Source organism: Macrobrachium rosenbergii, chromosome 12, assembly GCF_040412425.1.
Source record: "Macrobrachium rosenbergii isolate ZJJX-2024 chromosome 12, ASM4041242v1, whole genome shotgun sequence".
NCBI classification, from domain to species: Eukaryota; Metazoa; Arthropoda; class Malacostraca; order Decapoda; family Palaemonidae; genus Macrobrachium; species Macrobrachium rosenbergii.
Window position 1 is genome coordinate 60,755,748 of NC_089752.1, and position 17,339 is coordinate 60,773,086.

General features: G+C 35.9%; 2 long non-coding RNA genes across 2 annotated transcripts in view; one reads left to right on the forward strand and one right to left on the reverse strand.

Annotated features, from left to right (window-relative positions):
- The window catches only part of LOC136844245 (uncharacterized), a 348,915-nt gene that overhangs the window by 232,649 nt on the left and 98,927 nt on the right, over positions 1-17,339 (reverse strand). The gene's annotated exons all lie outside the window — the stretch shown is intronic.
- On the forward strand, positions 13,960-15,388 carry LOC136844243 (uncharacterized). Its single transcript, XR_010854787.1, has 3 exons — positions 13,960-14,148; positions 14,441-14,577; positions 14,774-15,388. It is a non-coding gene; the product is annotated as an uncharacterized lncRNA (long non-coding RNA).

Genomic DNA, 17,339 nt, shown 5'->3' on the forward strand with positions numbered 1-17,339 from the left:
AATTTGAGTTATGGTAAAGATCCATCTTATGAAATACTTAATCGCCATATGTAACCATTCATCAAAGAAATCATTATAGATAGCTTCTGGTCTACGCTCCTCCGGCAAGAGTGAAAAATGAAAACTTATGACCCTGAAGAGAAAAAATATAATCTCAGACGTCCATAGATCATCATACACAGAATACCACGTTTGTCCCATAAAACATTATTCTTTCATAGACCTTTTTGCCATACGGTTAAAATACAATGAAATTAAAATGATGGACTAAGTTGCATTGGTATCAAGAACAGCATTGCACAAAAGATAATTTCAAAGGGATACATGACCATAATTTAAGCGTGCTTAAGCATTAACAAAGAATGGAGTTATATAAATATAATCCACTGAATGTTTTAATGACTTTAATTAACTATTCTCCATATATGCAAGGATTTAAATTTCCACAGGTAGGGGTGTATAGTCTTAAGAAGGGGCAACATGCCATGGCAAAACGTTGGTATTGCCAGTTCAATGATGGAGAGTTATGAGGTGACCAACAAGTCTACCTGCCGAGTCGTCAGCAATGGTTCACAATGGTCCTAGGTTGGTGGACGAGGGCTGGAACCTTAAAATGATAAGGTGGTAAAAGTGTCGGATTTGTGTCTGATACAAAGTGAAGCCAACGCTACAATAATAAATGAAAGAGGAACTAGGAAAATTAAATGTTTAAAGCGCTTGGGATTGAGTATTTTTCTAATAATTACGTAAGTAGAATCCAAATTTATTAAGCGTGTATAAATAAAAATGAAAGTGACCATGGAATCTAAGTTCCTTCCATTATCTTTTGCATATATAAGTATGCACTCATGATGTCGTGAACTTTAACAGGGCAAATAACTTCTAGATTTCAACTTCAGCTAACTACAAAATACCACGAGTCATTCGGGTCCACCCATTCGCGATAATCGAAATGACGACGAAACACGCAATGTCCTATCACTGTAAACACTTTAGAACTTTCAGAAATATGCATTGCATGTCCAAATTGCCATGACTTGCAAATTAACTGCCGCAAATCAATTAATGCCAGGTTATTAACTACATACTGAGGCTCAGAAAATTCAAGGAAGTTATTTTCTTCTTCGGGTTTTTAATGCGTCGTGTCGTGAAACGGTATTGTGTGTAGATTGCTAGTCAGTATAGTTTATTCCTTTAATAATAATTCAGCAAGTATCCAGACACCTGTTGAACAAATGTGCTTTCTTAGGTCATTTCGACAAGTTGTTTGCGAACGTATCATGTTGGAGACCGTTATTAAAAGCTTACACGAAGAATATTACGTCTTTCTGTCAGTCTGTCTGTCTCTCTATTGTTTCTATTACGTGTAAATAAAAATACAAGAAGCAATACGGAATTTTTGCAAATGACTGCGTTAGTGCGTCACTGTAGTCCTGATTCCTCGTCCGTCGCTGGTTCGACCCCACGGGACGGTGGACTTACTATCAACTAAAAAATTCCCCTTCGGTAACATATATGAAAATATATTATTTCCGAGGTAGAGCGAATTGGATATTAGAGGACGTTTGTAGCTTTCTGATTGTATATGAATCACGGTGATGTGATAAATAGTCATAGTATATATATATATATATATATATATATATATATATATATATATATATATATATATATATATATATATATATATATATATATATATGTATATATATATATATATATATATATATATATATATATATATATATATATATATATATATATATATGGACACACAAATATATACAGTATACACACACACACACACACACACACACACATATATATATATATATATATATATATATATATATATATATATATATATATATATATATATATGTGTGTGTGTGTGTGTGTGTGTGTGTGTGTGTGTGTGTGTGTGTGTATGCGTGTGGGTTTGTCAGTAACACACTGCATGCCCATATATCTTAATTTAAATTATGTAAACTTTCAGGAATAATTCAGTTATACGTATTTCAGTGATATTATTGAAAATATCAATAAATTTGAACGTTTTATCCCTGCTGTGGGAATTTAAAAATATTTTGTTTTATTCTTTTAAACATACCTTCGTTCTATATTTTTTCCCTTTTATAAAAGACTAGCTGGCCAACCCAGCGCTGCCCAGGATGACACTAAATGACAACCGATAAAACCTCTCTCTCTCTCTCTCTCTCTCTCTCTCTCTCTCTCTCTCTCTCTCTCTCTCTCTCTCTCTCTCTCTCTCTCTCTCTTCTCCATAGCATCCCCCCTCTACTCTCCCTCTCACTCTCTCTCAGTTCCTCTCCCTCTCACTGTCACCCCCTTCCCAAACCCCACCCCCTTCGGTGCCGTTGATGGCCTACCCCCCACAATGTTCTTTTCCAGACAATAAGGCATATTTAGTTACTAAGTCTACGGGCATAACGAGGCCCATTTCAGGGAAGCCCTTCCCACCCCGACCCCTGTTGTTGCCCATTGGTGCTGCCGACGTCTTACCCACAGTGCTGATTTCTAAGTTTGGTTGAAACTGCTCAATGCGGTTCAGAGTAATGCTGGCACATACACACACACATACATACAAACATAATACATCCATTTATATATATATATATATATATATATATATATATATATATATATATATATATATATATATATATATATTATATATATATATATATATATATATATATATATATATATATATATATATATATATATATATATATATATATATATATATATATATATATATATATATATATATATATATATATATATATATATATATATATATAGATTAAATTTTACATTTTGTTATAAAGGATAATGAAATACTAGTGATTTGCCATGAGGAAAAATCCTCCTGCAAATCAGGACTTTTAATGCTGTAATGAGAATTATTATTAATCAAAGTATTGATTTTTACCCCTCGGGATAAAAGGATTAAATGATATCGTACGATATTATATTTTCATAAATATATCTGATTTCAGTTTTCTTTCTTTTTACCCTCCACGTCATAACTGGGCTCCATGTTGAGCACCTACTGTGTTAGGCATTTACTTTCAAGATGAAAGTCACGACAAAACGTTTATCAGAAACGTCATCGGACAACAAAGTTTTTTTTTTTTTTTTTTACATAACTCTGATGCAACCCTTGTCAATAGTCGCGATAGTGATAACATGCAACATGAACGGTGCCAGACCGGGTCTCTGTCGAGGGTACACTGAGTAAATTGTTCCAGTCCTCTCGTCCTCTACACCAACTTGAAGGTAACATCATACAGTAGTCACAGATATGACAGTAGTAATTTTCGTTCGCACAGAATACGGTGTAGCCATTTTAACGCTGATGTAGACCTGTTCGTCTTCGTTCCCTTTGGCCTTTGGATACAGAACCTATTTCACCTTTCTTACTCATGTTATCTTTTCCCTTAATGTTTATTTATTTATTTATTTATCCATTTATGCACATGTTATAAAATTTTCTTAAAAATAAATGAGTTTACAAATGAGGTAAGAATTATGAGTAATGTAATATTGTTAGAAAAATTCGTTAACCATAAAATTTAGGTCTAGTTGCAGAGTTGTAGGTTTTCATTCAGTTCTATGAGGTATAAATCTTTCAAGAGTTGACCTACATTCTTCTCATTAGAGGTATTCACAAAAAATATGGACATATCTTGAGTGAAGCTCAATTATTGTTTAAGCTGGAATGTATTTAATATTGTCCTAGATATCTTCCTGATGGGACCCTCTTGAACATGGCGCAAAATCCCCTTGGAGAGATATATAACGGTCATGATGGCATAATCGCCCGGACATTGCCACATGGGAAGTTCGTGATCTGTGCTGGCCATCTTCAGGATATTATGCACAGGTGGGAAGGAACCATTTTTAAACAGGAAACTTGATTTCATTTTGTTCTTACAATTAATATGAATTTGAAGCAAGGGTTTGACGATCTTGCTCATTTCAGAAGTGCTGAGGTTATTATTGGTGAAGGCGTCTCTGAGGGCACGCTTGTCCTTCCAGTATCACAGCTGGAGTAACTGCCGTTGGCCAAAACATTCGCTTCCTAACAAAGTTCATATCGTAGTGCTAGGAAGAGCTATGAGGAACCGTTATCTTGACACAGACGTTGAGCGCACTCTCCTTCTATCTGTCAGGGCATTGGCTCAGTCTGTTAAGACAAGAACCTAGGATAGTAACCGTGGACTCCCTTGAATGTTCTGTGAAGGTCGTCAGTCTCGTTTTCCTCGTATTCTCTGACGAAGGCGATATTAAAATACCTGATGCAGTCAAAGCGTTCTTCAAGTATACCATTATAGAAATAAGCAAAGAGGACAACAAATGTGTGTGTATGTGCCCTGTGTTAGTGATGGAGGATTTCTTGTGCATATTTCCAGTAGGAATCTAATGACGTGTTCAGGGACGCCTACCCTAAAGCAGATTTAGCCAGTGGTCTACAGCGCCTTCCACGGACACATTCGTAAATCAAGACTCAGTGTCCGAGGCCTCTATAATGCCTCTATCGTGGCCATGAGGTCAAGATGCCATAAAGTTTTTCCAGTCAGATATAGGTGGTCGAAACTCCACGTACCTCTACTAACCTAACATCAGCGTATTATGCTCCTAAACCTTTGTTTTGCCTAAGTCATTACTTTTGTATTTTTAGTGAGAATAAAACTCAAGAATCCCGGATTATGTCCGTACCCACCCTGGCCACCTCAAGAGTGATTAATGTCTAATTGATAAGGGATTAATAAGGAAAATCATTAAAATGACATATGATATTAAGTCTTGTGTTTCTTCTGTTGTCCCTAATAATAATTTAATTTGAAACGTTTAGAAATTATCTGAAGTTGATGTGAATTCTCAAAATTTGGAAATTTATTGGAAATAGATATGTGCCATTATTATATTCCTTATTTTCTAAAATAATCCTCTTGCGTGTACAAAATGACTAAAACATATGATTTCTAACTTTGAGAAATAAATTAATAATTCATTGCACGGTCGTGTTCATACGGGAAGATGGAATTCCAACCGCATATTTAGAGGAAACAATAAAAGTCAACCCTTTTATCTACGGCGTTACTCATTTTGCCATGATGTATAGCCCAACCGTCTCTCTCTCTCTCTCTCTCTCTCTCTCTCTCTCTCTCTCTCTCTCTCTCTCTCTCTCTCTCTGTGTTTTTGATGCACGTTATTGTTAATGTACGGTGAAATCGATTTTGAGGATATTTTAGGTTCTTTGTACACTATATTCATACGCACACAAACTATATATATATATATATATATATATATATATATATATATATATATATATATATATATATATATATATATATATATATATATATATATATATATATATATATATATATATATATATATATAAAAGAATGAAGACAGGAGCAGACACTCAAACAACAGACAAATTGGAGTAAGAGAAAATTTTTATTCTTGCTTCTTTATCCATTTATTTTTACGCCGACGTTTCGTATCTCTTGATACATCTTCTAGGCTGAAAAAGCGATGAACTTAAACAGTACTGTGTATTAACACTAAAAGGTATACACATTATATACTTAACACCATATTAAATGACAATTAAAAGGAAAAAAGGACAACCTTAAAAACACTCACAAGATATTTAAAAAATATTTTAAAAGTATTTTAAAAGAAAAGAACAGCAGAAGAAGGCCGGGGCCAATACGAAAAAAATTAAATAAATAAATAAAAAGACACCTACCCACACCGGTAGTGTAAAGCAAACTGACACAGACAAGCAATGCAAGGAGGGGAGAGAAGGGGGTGGGGGCGGGGAGTATAAACAAAGAAGTTACAGCAGGTAGTTAAGCGATGAACAGCTGGGTGGAAGTTGATTGGTGATTAAGGGCAGGGACAGTTAATTTAATCATAATGAATTCAAGTGTGGTTAACTCTTCCACGTATCGGGTTCTCCCCACAATACTAAAATCCTTAGCATCTACATGCGTCTTACAAATTTTGTTGTGATTCCTTACATTGGACTGCTGGGGATTGGATAATCGACAGCCTGTTCTAAAACTAACTCCCTGATGAGAGGAGATTCGGACTTTTAGCAGCCTCCTGGTTAATCCCAATAAACCCACGAACCATTGCATCTCTTTTCCATGTCAAGGACAAGATTAGCCCCTTGTTTACTTCCGGTGTGATTTATAAATATAATTGTCCTAGATGTGATCTCGGCACTTACATCGGTTGTACCAGGAGGCTGCTAAAAGTCCGAATCTCCTCTCATCAGGGAGTTAGTTTTAGAACAGGCTGTCGATAATCCAATCCCGAGCAGTCCAATGTAAGGAATCACAGCAAAATTTGTAAGACGCATGTAGGTGCTAAGGATTTTAGTATTGTGGGGAGAACCCGATACGTGGAAGAGTTAACCACACTTGAATCCATTATGATTAAATTAACTGTCCCTGCCCTTAATCACCAATCAACTTCCACCCAGCTGTTCATCGCTTAACTACCTGCTGTAACTTCTTTGTTTATACTCCCCCCCCCCACCCCTTCTCTCCCCTCCTTGCATTGCTTGTCTGTGTCAGTTTGCTTTACACTACCGGTGTGGGTAGGTGTCTTTTTATTTATTTATTTAATTTTTTTTTCGTATTGGCCCCGGCCTTCTTCTGCTGTTCTTTTTCTTTTTTAAAATATTTTTAAAATATCTTGTGAGTGTTTTTAAGGTTGTCCTTTTTTTTCCTTTTAATTGTCATTTAATATGGTGTTAAGTATATAATGTGTATACCTTTTAGTGTTAATACACAGTACTGTTTAAGTTCATCGCTTTTTCAGCCTAGAAGATGTATCAAGAGATACGAAACGTCGGCGTAAAAATAAATGGATAAAGAAGAAAGAACGCCTTTCTGTTACTCCAATTTGCTTTATATATATATATATATATATATATATATATATATATATATATATATATATATATATATATATATAGAGAGAGAGAGAGAGAGAGAGAGAGAGAGAGAGAGAGAGAGAGAGAGAGAGAGAGAGAGAGAGAGAGAGAGATACATACATACACCACACACACACACACACACACACACACACACACACACACACACACACACATATATATATATATATATATATATATATATATATATATATATATATATATATATATATATATATATATAAAAATACATATGTATTCCGACCAAGACCCAAAAGGTTTCATCCTTGACTATAATTTCATCAAGGCCTGCCGTTCCTCTCCGGCAAAGCTAACGATAAAGCAACGTTGAAACTGTAAATCCAAATAATATCCATTATAAAAATGATGACTGGAAAATGATGTAACAAGTAGAAAAGGGAAGGGGGGTTTGGCGGATGAGTTCGACAATACAGGGGTTAGGCGGAAGAAGGGGTGAGGAGAGATTGAGAATCATTAGGCATGCTATTTTTCACCTGAAATGGTTCCTACATTTCCAGTCGCTCTCCCTTCTGCCTGCATTTCGCCGTATCGAAATGTAGGCCGTGTAATGGTTCAGGGCAGTCACTCCTCTAATAACATTTACAAACTGAAACAGAATCAAAGCCAAGGAGAGAGAGAGAGAGATTTCCTCAGAGGCTTGTGGAATTCGCACCAGATCCGAGACAGCAAGTCCCCTTGATGGTCTCTCTCCCACATCACATTCACAGGGAGGAAAGATGCACCTATTATTTACTCAGTAGTAGTAGAACATTCTCTCTCTCTCTCTCTCTCTCTCTCTCTCTCTCTCTCTCTCTCTCTCTCTCTCTCTCTTGTCATAAGGTCTCTGGGAAAAGTTGAAGTTCTGAGAGAAGTTCGGAAATGCAAAACAAGTTTTGCCTTTTCCGTATTTGGTTGTGCTTTTGTCGTTATAACTTCTGTTGTAATGTTTTGCTCTTGTTTTCTCGTTGTTATAGCAATATGTGCAACGTTATTTATGGGGATTTAATCAGGCTATACTGTATAGCTAACCTACTTGAGGTAAGTATTGGTAATAAAAATAACTATTACCATTATGAACATGATAATGTAGAATAATATGGAAAATCCTGTGAACTTTTTAAACAACATCCTATTCTGCACTTAGAAAAAAATGATAAGGACAAATAAAGCTAAATTTAAATTATAACCCATTCCCTCTTTTAATTGACATCAGCGTAAATGTGGCCTTATATGAATATTATTAAAATAATTAGTATTGAAAGAATCATCACCTGTTTACGCTTACGTATTGCGGGTATTAATATCTACTCTTAAGAGGGAAAATGCATCGTCTTTTTTTTTTGTTTTTGTGATTAAACTCCACATCTGAATTGTCCTCGTTCTTGTATTCGTCGGGCCTGGGCTAGAAAACGGTATTAGTGTGCTGTCCCCATGGGCCTTTGTTTTGAATGGAGTTCATACGTTTACCAAATGTCATGATACTTTTAATAAGATAATTTCATCTCAAGTTTATTACACCAATTTTAGCTTTTTTTTTTTCTTACTCATAGAGCTAATACTTCGTGTAAGAGACTGTCATTAACTAACTCTGAAACTAAGTCCGCACTGGTTCAGTATGAACCAGTAATACTTCCACAAAAAGAGGGCGCTGAGGCCATCTACTGGCACTTTTGAGAAACTTCGAAAATCTGACTTGTAGACACGCGAAATTTTTGTTTTCCCCAGTAATGCAATATACACTTACATTGAATAATCATAAAAAGTTATTTTACTTCAACTCAAGCACTCAGGTTTTCATATATATTTCAGCGTTAATTTAAACAATATTGAGGAGTTATAAAGGAAATTCGTTAACTTTTTTCTGGCACTACTTAGAGTATCAAGAATTACCAATGATTAAAATAGAATAAGTAATCATTTATTGCAATAAAATTAACACTTTTCAATTCCATATGAAAAGGGAATTAGGTTTGTATATATTCGAATGCTTTAAGGTTACTAGAAATAACAAAATGACATGTTTCCAATGGTCCTTATATGATTAAAATTGTAAAGGTTGTTCTCGTTGCGGCTAACCTGCCAACAGTGTAAACATTGTGGTTCTTTTAGGATTTAGCCTAGACAAGTAAGCAAGTTACTGTATAAATGTGGATAGGGATACTGGATACCTAACTGGTGAAGAAGCTAATGAAATTGCATATCTGCAAACAGTTCCTACTTAGTATTAAAATTAGTCCTCGGACTTGCATCTATTTGCAAATATATTGAACTAAAAATTCGATAACCTAAGGCCTCATTGCCGAAATGGAAGTAGATATTAAATGATATACTAAGAATGCTTTATCTTTATGATGGCTTTACGTTAAAGGCCTTATAGGACGAAAGTGTATTGAAAGTATTAAGTACGATCAAAGACTCTTTCGTAAACAGAAAGCGTAATTACCAACAAAATCTGTAAATGAAACCATTTATTGTCGAAAAGTTGGGTATCGTTTAGCACATTGACTGAGAAAAATCAGTCACTCAATTATTGAGTATATAATTTTGATTGGACGAACGCCATTTACATTATGTCACCTGGGCTCTTATGATCTCGCCACCCTGACTGCAGCAACCAAATCTGGTTATAGCATTTCCTTGAAGTTTTGAAATTTGCTGTTCCTACAGCAAGCTTAAAAAAATTAGGTGATAAAAAAAAATAGAAAGATACTTTTTAATTAGCACCATCAGCAGAATTATAAGGTTTTGGTGAAAATACGATTCGCAAGCAATGGCGCGTTCACAACCGCTGACAATTGAATGAGAGCTGGAAAATTTTCAAAACCTTTAGGGACTACGATTAATATGTTCCTTATTGGATGATATAAAAATTCTGGTGCTAGGTAAATATGTTTTCTATAAATGATTATGAAAATAAGTTACTATTCTACTATGATAGCAAATACCGTATGTTGGCAATCGGGGTGAGAGACACGATTTTAAGTCATGCCAGAAGGAACGTCGAGAAAATGATTGAAAACTGTTCTACTAATTCCAAACACTTGTTAATTAAGCATCTACGCTCAAAAAATGTAAAATATTATATTTGATTAATAATATATATATTAATATAAGCATTTTACGTTGTTTAAGAAAAACAAAATAGTTTTCTAATACAAAGTCCATTGTTTATTGTATCGTATTTTGGAGTGAAAAACGTTACAGGAAAAATTCATTTTTTTCCGCTAGAAGCAATAAACAGTTAGCTAAATGTAATTTTATAAAGTAAACTAAATAAAGTGAATCAAAAATTTTATCATAAGACACGCTTCTCTAGTGACAACACGTTACGCGTACACCGTACGTATATTTTTGTGCACGTGTGAACATAGATTTTTTTGTTCTTAAATTAGATAATTTTCTCGATAAACAAATGCTTAAAAGTTTACAAAATAATAAAAAGTGCACCCGAAAGTGTGTGTGAGTTGGCTCGATTTATTTGCTTTTTGGTGATTTTTTCTTTTGTGTTTCCGTGAGTCTTGGAAAATGTCTAAACTTACTTCCAAAGACAGTTATGAGATTATTCATTCATTTATTGATTAATTTTATATGCTCTTTTAGATATTTTCCCCGCCTGTACATTTATGGAATAAATACATAAATACATGTGCATATATATATATATATATATATATATATATATATATATATATATATATATATATATATATATATATATATATATATATACTATGTGTGTGTGTGTGCTCCGTCTCCTTGTTTATGAGGACTGATCAAATGGGAATATTCGAAACTGGGATCAATAATATTTACCAACGAGTGAATTCACTACTGATTCACTCTTACCTACAAATACAATATTGCAGGGAAACATCAACAGTTAACAGGGCTTATTTTTTAAATTTTTGTCTTAGCGTCGGTAATATGGATGGAATTTCCATCATCAAGTGAATTCTTTGATTCCTCATTTAAAGTGGAGAAGTAAATATTTGTGTCTTTCGTGAGCGAGTCTACTTTTGTATAGAGTGAGCCATGTATTAAAGACAATACAAATATGAACGCTGAAAAAGGTAATAGCACTTTTATTAGAGGGTGAACATGGTTAACTAAACCCCTAAAATTTTTGATAGATCATGGTGGCTATTAAAAATACATATAAATTCGGTAAAAGCGACCTGTGACACTGTCTTTCCTAGAGAAAGCACGTGAATATGACCTCTGAAATGGGGCGACATTGGTTTTATTAATAAGAGAACATGATCATGATCGCTCGGTTTGGGTGACATTGCTTACATTAACGACTGAACATCGTGGTTAACTCTGTCATTGGGATGGCATTGGTTGTAATAGCGAGAGAACACGTTTATGAACTGAAGACTAGATTGACGGAGCTTTCAGAAGCCTTAAAGTTTAGACTTGCAAGCACTGGGACTGTTCTTAGCCTAGTGTCGACCACGTCTAGTCCACTTCCAGCATACGTGGCCCCAACGAGATAATGATAACGTGCAATATGAAAGGTGTCAGAACATGTCTCTGTCAAGGATAGACTGTGTAAATAATTCCAACACTCGCGTTCTCCGCCCCAACGTGAAAGTGACGTTATGCAATTGTCACAGAAGCGACAATGGCCATTCTCGTTTGCGATGAATTCGACTGTTCTCGTTTTACATTATTTTGGACCTGTTCGTCTTCGTTTCCTTTGACTTTTGGATAAAGAACTTATTTCTCCATTGCTATTCGAGTTATTTTTTTCATTGAAGGTTTACTTAATTATATATCTACTCGTTATAGCCTTTTCATGAAAAAAATAAGTATCACAAAATGAGTTAAGAATTATGAGCACTGCAAGATACGCTAGCAAACGTCGTACATCTCCAATTTATAAATGAGGGAAGGAGTTGTAAGTTTTCATTCAATTTGTACGATTCACTTGATGTTCACCGGAGTTACTTCATAGACAGATCAACTCTATGAGCCGGAAATCACCCAAGAGATGGCCTATATTCCTCTCAGCAGTAGTATTAACAGAAGACATGGACATTTTTTGAGAGACGTTCAAATATTGCTTAAACCGTAACGTATATAAAGTCTATAAGATATAACGTCAACGGTTTGCAAAAGAGGTGTCAATAACCTCAGTGATGTTCTGCTTAGTTGGAATATTATCGTGAATATCCTCAAAGTGCTTCCTGATATCACCCTCCTGAACATGGCAGAAAATTCTCTTAAAGAGGCGAAACATATTCATGCTGACATGAAAATTGGGACTTCCCCAGATGGGCATTGGAACTAGTAAACTATGCAAATCGTCTTCACTGGAACGTGCATAGGAGGGAGAAGGACTAATTTTCAACACGGAACTTGGTGCTTTTGTGTTCTTAAAGTAAACAACAGTTTGAAGGTCTTGTTCAGGCCAGAGGAGTTGAGGGCATAGGTGATGATCGCTCCCAGGGCGCCCCAATCCTCTCGATTCTTAGGGCTCATGTGCATTTCCTTACAGATTTGAATTTGCAATATCCTGTTCTGAAGGGGATTATTAGAGGTTACCTGTCGTCCAGACCTATCATGATGAGGTAACCGTTGTTAGCCATGACTTTTCCTTCATTGTAGAGTTGTCCACGTGCGTTGTGCCGAGAGGAGCACTGAATAATGGCTCTCCTAGCGCGTGCAGTGATGGCACTGTGCTTTTAACTGTAAAAGGTATTGCAAACCTCACTCATCACACTTATGTCTGTGCCGTTACGAAGATACAAGGCAAAGGAAGCTTCCCCCTCTATACTGTTCACACAAAATTATTGGTGGACTTTCCTGACGGCTCTAAGGGTTAATCTCGTCTGGTCGTTCACCCTGAAGAAGGTATCATCCAGATACCTGATGTCATTAACACCAAGGCCACGAGAGACAAGATCTACCCAACTGGACGGAGTCGCCTCCCACCTGAGGTAATTACGGAGGCGATGACTCATCTTAGAGGTACCTGCTCGTTACGGCAATTGAACTGCTGTCGCAATAAGGAGGTAGGCAAAGATCCGCCTACATGGGGGATTCGGGGGGAAGTGAGCAGACCTTGTCTCTCTTGGCCTTGATTAACACTTCCCTCAACTATACCCATAAAAATCAGCGAATACGACTCCTGATGAGGATCCTTTACAAGGGTCTCATTTTGGGTGTATATGCCCCCTCCTCTGTTGACGATGAAAGTGTTTTTCTTGTGCATATTTCCGGGAAAAGCTAATGGCGTGTTTGGGGATGCTTATCCAAAAGCGTTATCCTGCGTAAAGGCTTGATTTAGCCTGGTGCAATTGTCTCATTCATAGACAGATTGCGAATTAGGATTACATGTCCAGGGTTTCCATAATCCCCAATTTAGTAGACATGGGGCCATGATGCAAGTAAATGTGATCTTCAGATGTAGGTGCACACAACGGCATGTAGCTACCTTTATAACCTATCATTAATGTAGTGCACTCTATCCCTCAACTGCCTAAAGGCAGTTGAGGTAATTTTGCATGAGTCCATACACTCCTGATATCAGCGGATGAAACATATACACATCATTACATCGATAAGAAAAATATTTAATAAGACAGAAAAGAAACTGTGCAGTTCCTGCCATTTTATCTTATAATAATAACTTCATAGGATACGTTTAGGAATTTAATTGAATTTTATTTTCTCAAAAATACAGATGAGTCGTATATATTTCTTACTATATATAATAATGCGACTGCGTGCACAGATCACTCAATTAACTACAACTACGACTTCCTTCTTTGGCAATAAAGTGAAGATACTGAGCAAGATTATGTTCATGCTGGAAGGTGAAATTACATTTGCATACTTAGAAGAAGCAATAAAAGTCACCCCGTGATCTACGGCGTTCCTCATTTTGCCATGACGTATAGCTTTACCCTCTCTTTATGTGTCTGTTTCTCTCTTTCACACACTTAGGGGAGACCGGGGCTAGTTGCATACAGGGGTAGGTTGATACACTCCCAATATCTTCATCATATGGCAACAGTTGGCGCCGAGGTTCTTGAGACAGTTAGGCGTCAGTATCAGCCTTATCCTCGCCGAGTACAAAACAAGCTGATCACCCGTCTGCCAAACTACAAGCAAAAAACTGTTTTTGCATACCCTGAGTAAGTATTCCGACCTTTCTTATTATTTTCATAGAGCTTAATGAAACTTATGTTCATGCAAAATAATATGATTTTTTGAAATAGCTGTCTTTACGCCTCATATGTGATGAGACTTCATTTTCCCATAATTCAAATGAATACCAAAATTTATGAGGAGAAGGAAAATAATTCGCTCGGGGCTAGTTGTTACAATCAGTAACAACTTGCCCCGTATGATATATAGTTGTAACAACTTGCCCCATACGGAAGACATTTTTTATTTATTTATCTAATTATCTATTTCATATTTCAGGATTATCAAACATGGTTAGGACCTACAAAAGAAAGACAGATAGAGCTGATAGGTGTAACACAGCAATTTTGGAGTTGGCAGCCGAGCGTGTCATTTGTCATAAAGAGAGTTTACGAAGAGTGGCTAAAGATTACCAGGTAGGTCTAGATTACTTGATTTCGCTTATATTTTTCATTACATGGATGGTTGATATATATATATATATATATATATATATATATATATATATATATATATATATATATATATATATATATATATATATATATATATATATATATATATTTTGATTGAATGAAATTGACACTAATCACACCTTCTTTTTCATTTCAGATCAGTTTTATGACCTTACATCGATACTGCAAAAACAACAAAGGTGCTAGGGCTAGCCCTATTTCTGCTGGATACAAACAACCAAGACTGATATTTAGTCCTACTCATGAGAAGTTACTGGTTGAGTACATATTAAAGGCTTCAAAAATTTATTATGGGTTGACACCTAAAGAAGTACGGGCATTTGCATATGAATTTGCAGTTAGTAACATAATCAAAGTACCAACAAATTGGACTAGAACACAGATGGCTGGACCAGACTGGTTTTCTTGTTTCATGAAAAGGAACCCTACTCTCTCACTGAGAACACCAGAGGCAACAAGTCTTAGCAGGGCCACAAGCTTCAATAGACACAATGTTGGACTCTTTTTCAATAAGCTTGGTGAAGTTTTGCAAAGACATAAATTTCAGTGTCATGATATCTATAATATAGATGAGACAGGCATAACCACAGTGCAGAAACCAACTCGCATTGTTGCTGGTAAAGGAGCCAAGCAAGTAGGAGCGATGACATCTGGAGAGAGAGGAGCTCTTGTGACACTAGTTACTGCGATCAGTGCTAGTGGTAACACAGTTCCACCAATGTTTGTGTTCCCTCGAGTTAATTTCAGGGATCATTTTATCAGGATGGACCTCCTGGATGCATTGGAGCAGCACACCAATCTGGATGGATGACTGGGGAAAACTTCATAATCTTTATGAAACATTTTGTGTCAGTGACAAGGTGCACAAAAAGACAAACCTGTTCTAATCCTTCTGGACAATCATGACTCCCATGTAAGTTTAGAGCTGATAGACTACTGCAGGGACAATGGAGTTGTCCTTGTTACTTTCCCACCTCACTGTTCACACAGGCTTCAACCTTTGGATGTAAGTGTTTATGGGCCCTTTAAAAGTACTTTAATGAATCATGTGACAGCTGGCTGAAAATCATCCTGGGAAGACAATGACCATATATGATTTGTTAGGAATTGTTGCCAGTGCATTGCCTAAGGCCACAACAATGGACAACATACAAAAAGGGTTCAAGGTGACAGGTATTTTTCCCTACAATCGGGATGTCTTTGGGGACGATGAATTTCTTCCTGCTGATGTTACTGATCGTCCAGAAGAAAATCCACAGGATATACCTGTAGTTGTAGAAGCCACAGAACTGGGTAATGAAACCAAAGCAAATAATGAAAGCCCATTACAACCTACTAAAGTTTGCATAGGCTACATGATTCCTACCTGTGAACCTCCTCAGGACCATCCAGCTCCCCATAACAAAACAAGCCTCGAGAATATGATTCCAAACCCTGTTGCAAGCACAAGCAAGGATGGTTTAGATAGACCTTACAAAATTCCAATCACCTCCTTCTATAAAGACAGAACAAAGACCTATAGGAGAAATCAAAACTCCAGAGGAGCTGCGACCATTCAAAAAGGCTAGCCCAAGAAAGGCTCAAAGATGCAACAAAAGAAAACGCCACACAGCAATACTAACAGACACGCCTGAGAAGATGAAACTACAGAAGCACAATGAGGATTCACAAGGAAAAGGCTCAAGAGTAAAACCTGTAAAAGGAATCTGAACAACAAAGGGTTTCTGAAGTCTGGTGGAAATAAGAACAGAAAGAACATTGAAGATTATTGGTGTCTTGCATGTGGTGGTGAATGGTCAAATTCAGCCTCAGGGGAGCAATGGGTGCAATGCATCAAATGCAAAGATTGGGCCCATGAAAGTTGCACAAATGAAAGTGTTCATTATGTATGTGACCTCTGTAAAATGAAGTGTTAACTGATTTCATTTGTTTTTTTAAGGATATGAATCTTTTTATATTTTGTAACAACATACCCCATGGTCTGTAACAACTTGCCCTGCATATGGGGCAAGTTGTATACAAAAAGTTTTTCTGCAATTTTGTATTATATTCCAGAATTGAAAAAGTATATAACCTTTTTGTTACATGATTATGATAGCACATACAATAAACTTTTCACAGCATAAATTTGATTAAGTTTCCTTCATTAGATATTGAATTAGAGGCAAAAATTGTAAAATTGTTACAACTAGCCCCGGTCTCCCCTATTTAATGTGTGAGTGCGTGTGCACACACACACACACACACACACACACACACACACACACACACACACACACACACACATATATATATATATATATATATATATATATATATATATATATATATATATATAACTAATAACTGAAGCATTCAGTTCTAGACAACAATTGGAATGCTCCTATATCTCAAATGGCTCTCTTTTCTGCCCAAATTGCAACACGTAGAGACTCCGACCATGTAATAGTTCAAGGAATTTCAGGAATTCGTATATATTCACTCAAAGAGGTTAGTATTCTTTTAGCCAACAATTCTTTTTTGTGGTGGAGGAGAGGACCATATTTATATATCTAATCCAAAGTACAAACTTTCTTACACCAGTGCCGCCTCTATGCGTAATTCCTAATTTAGTGTGGAATATTATTTTGAACGATTACAAATACATAAAACAATAACGAGTACATCACTCAACTTAAACCGCTTTATGTCTTGTGAAACAG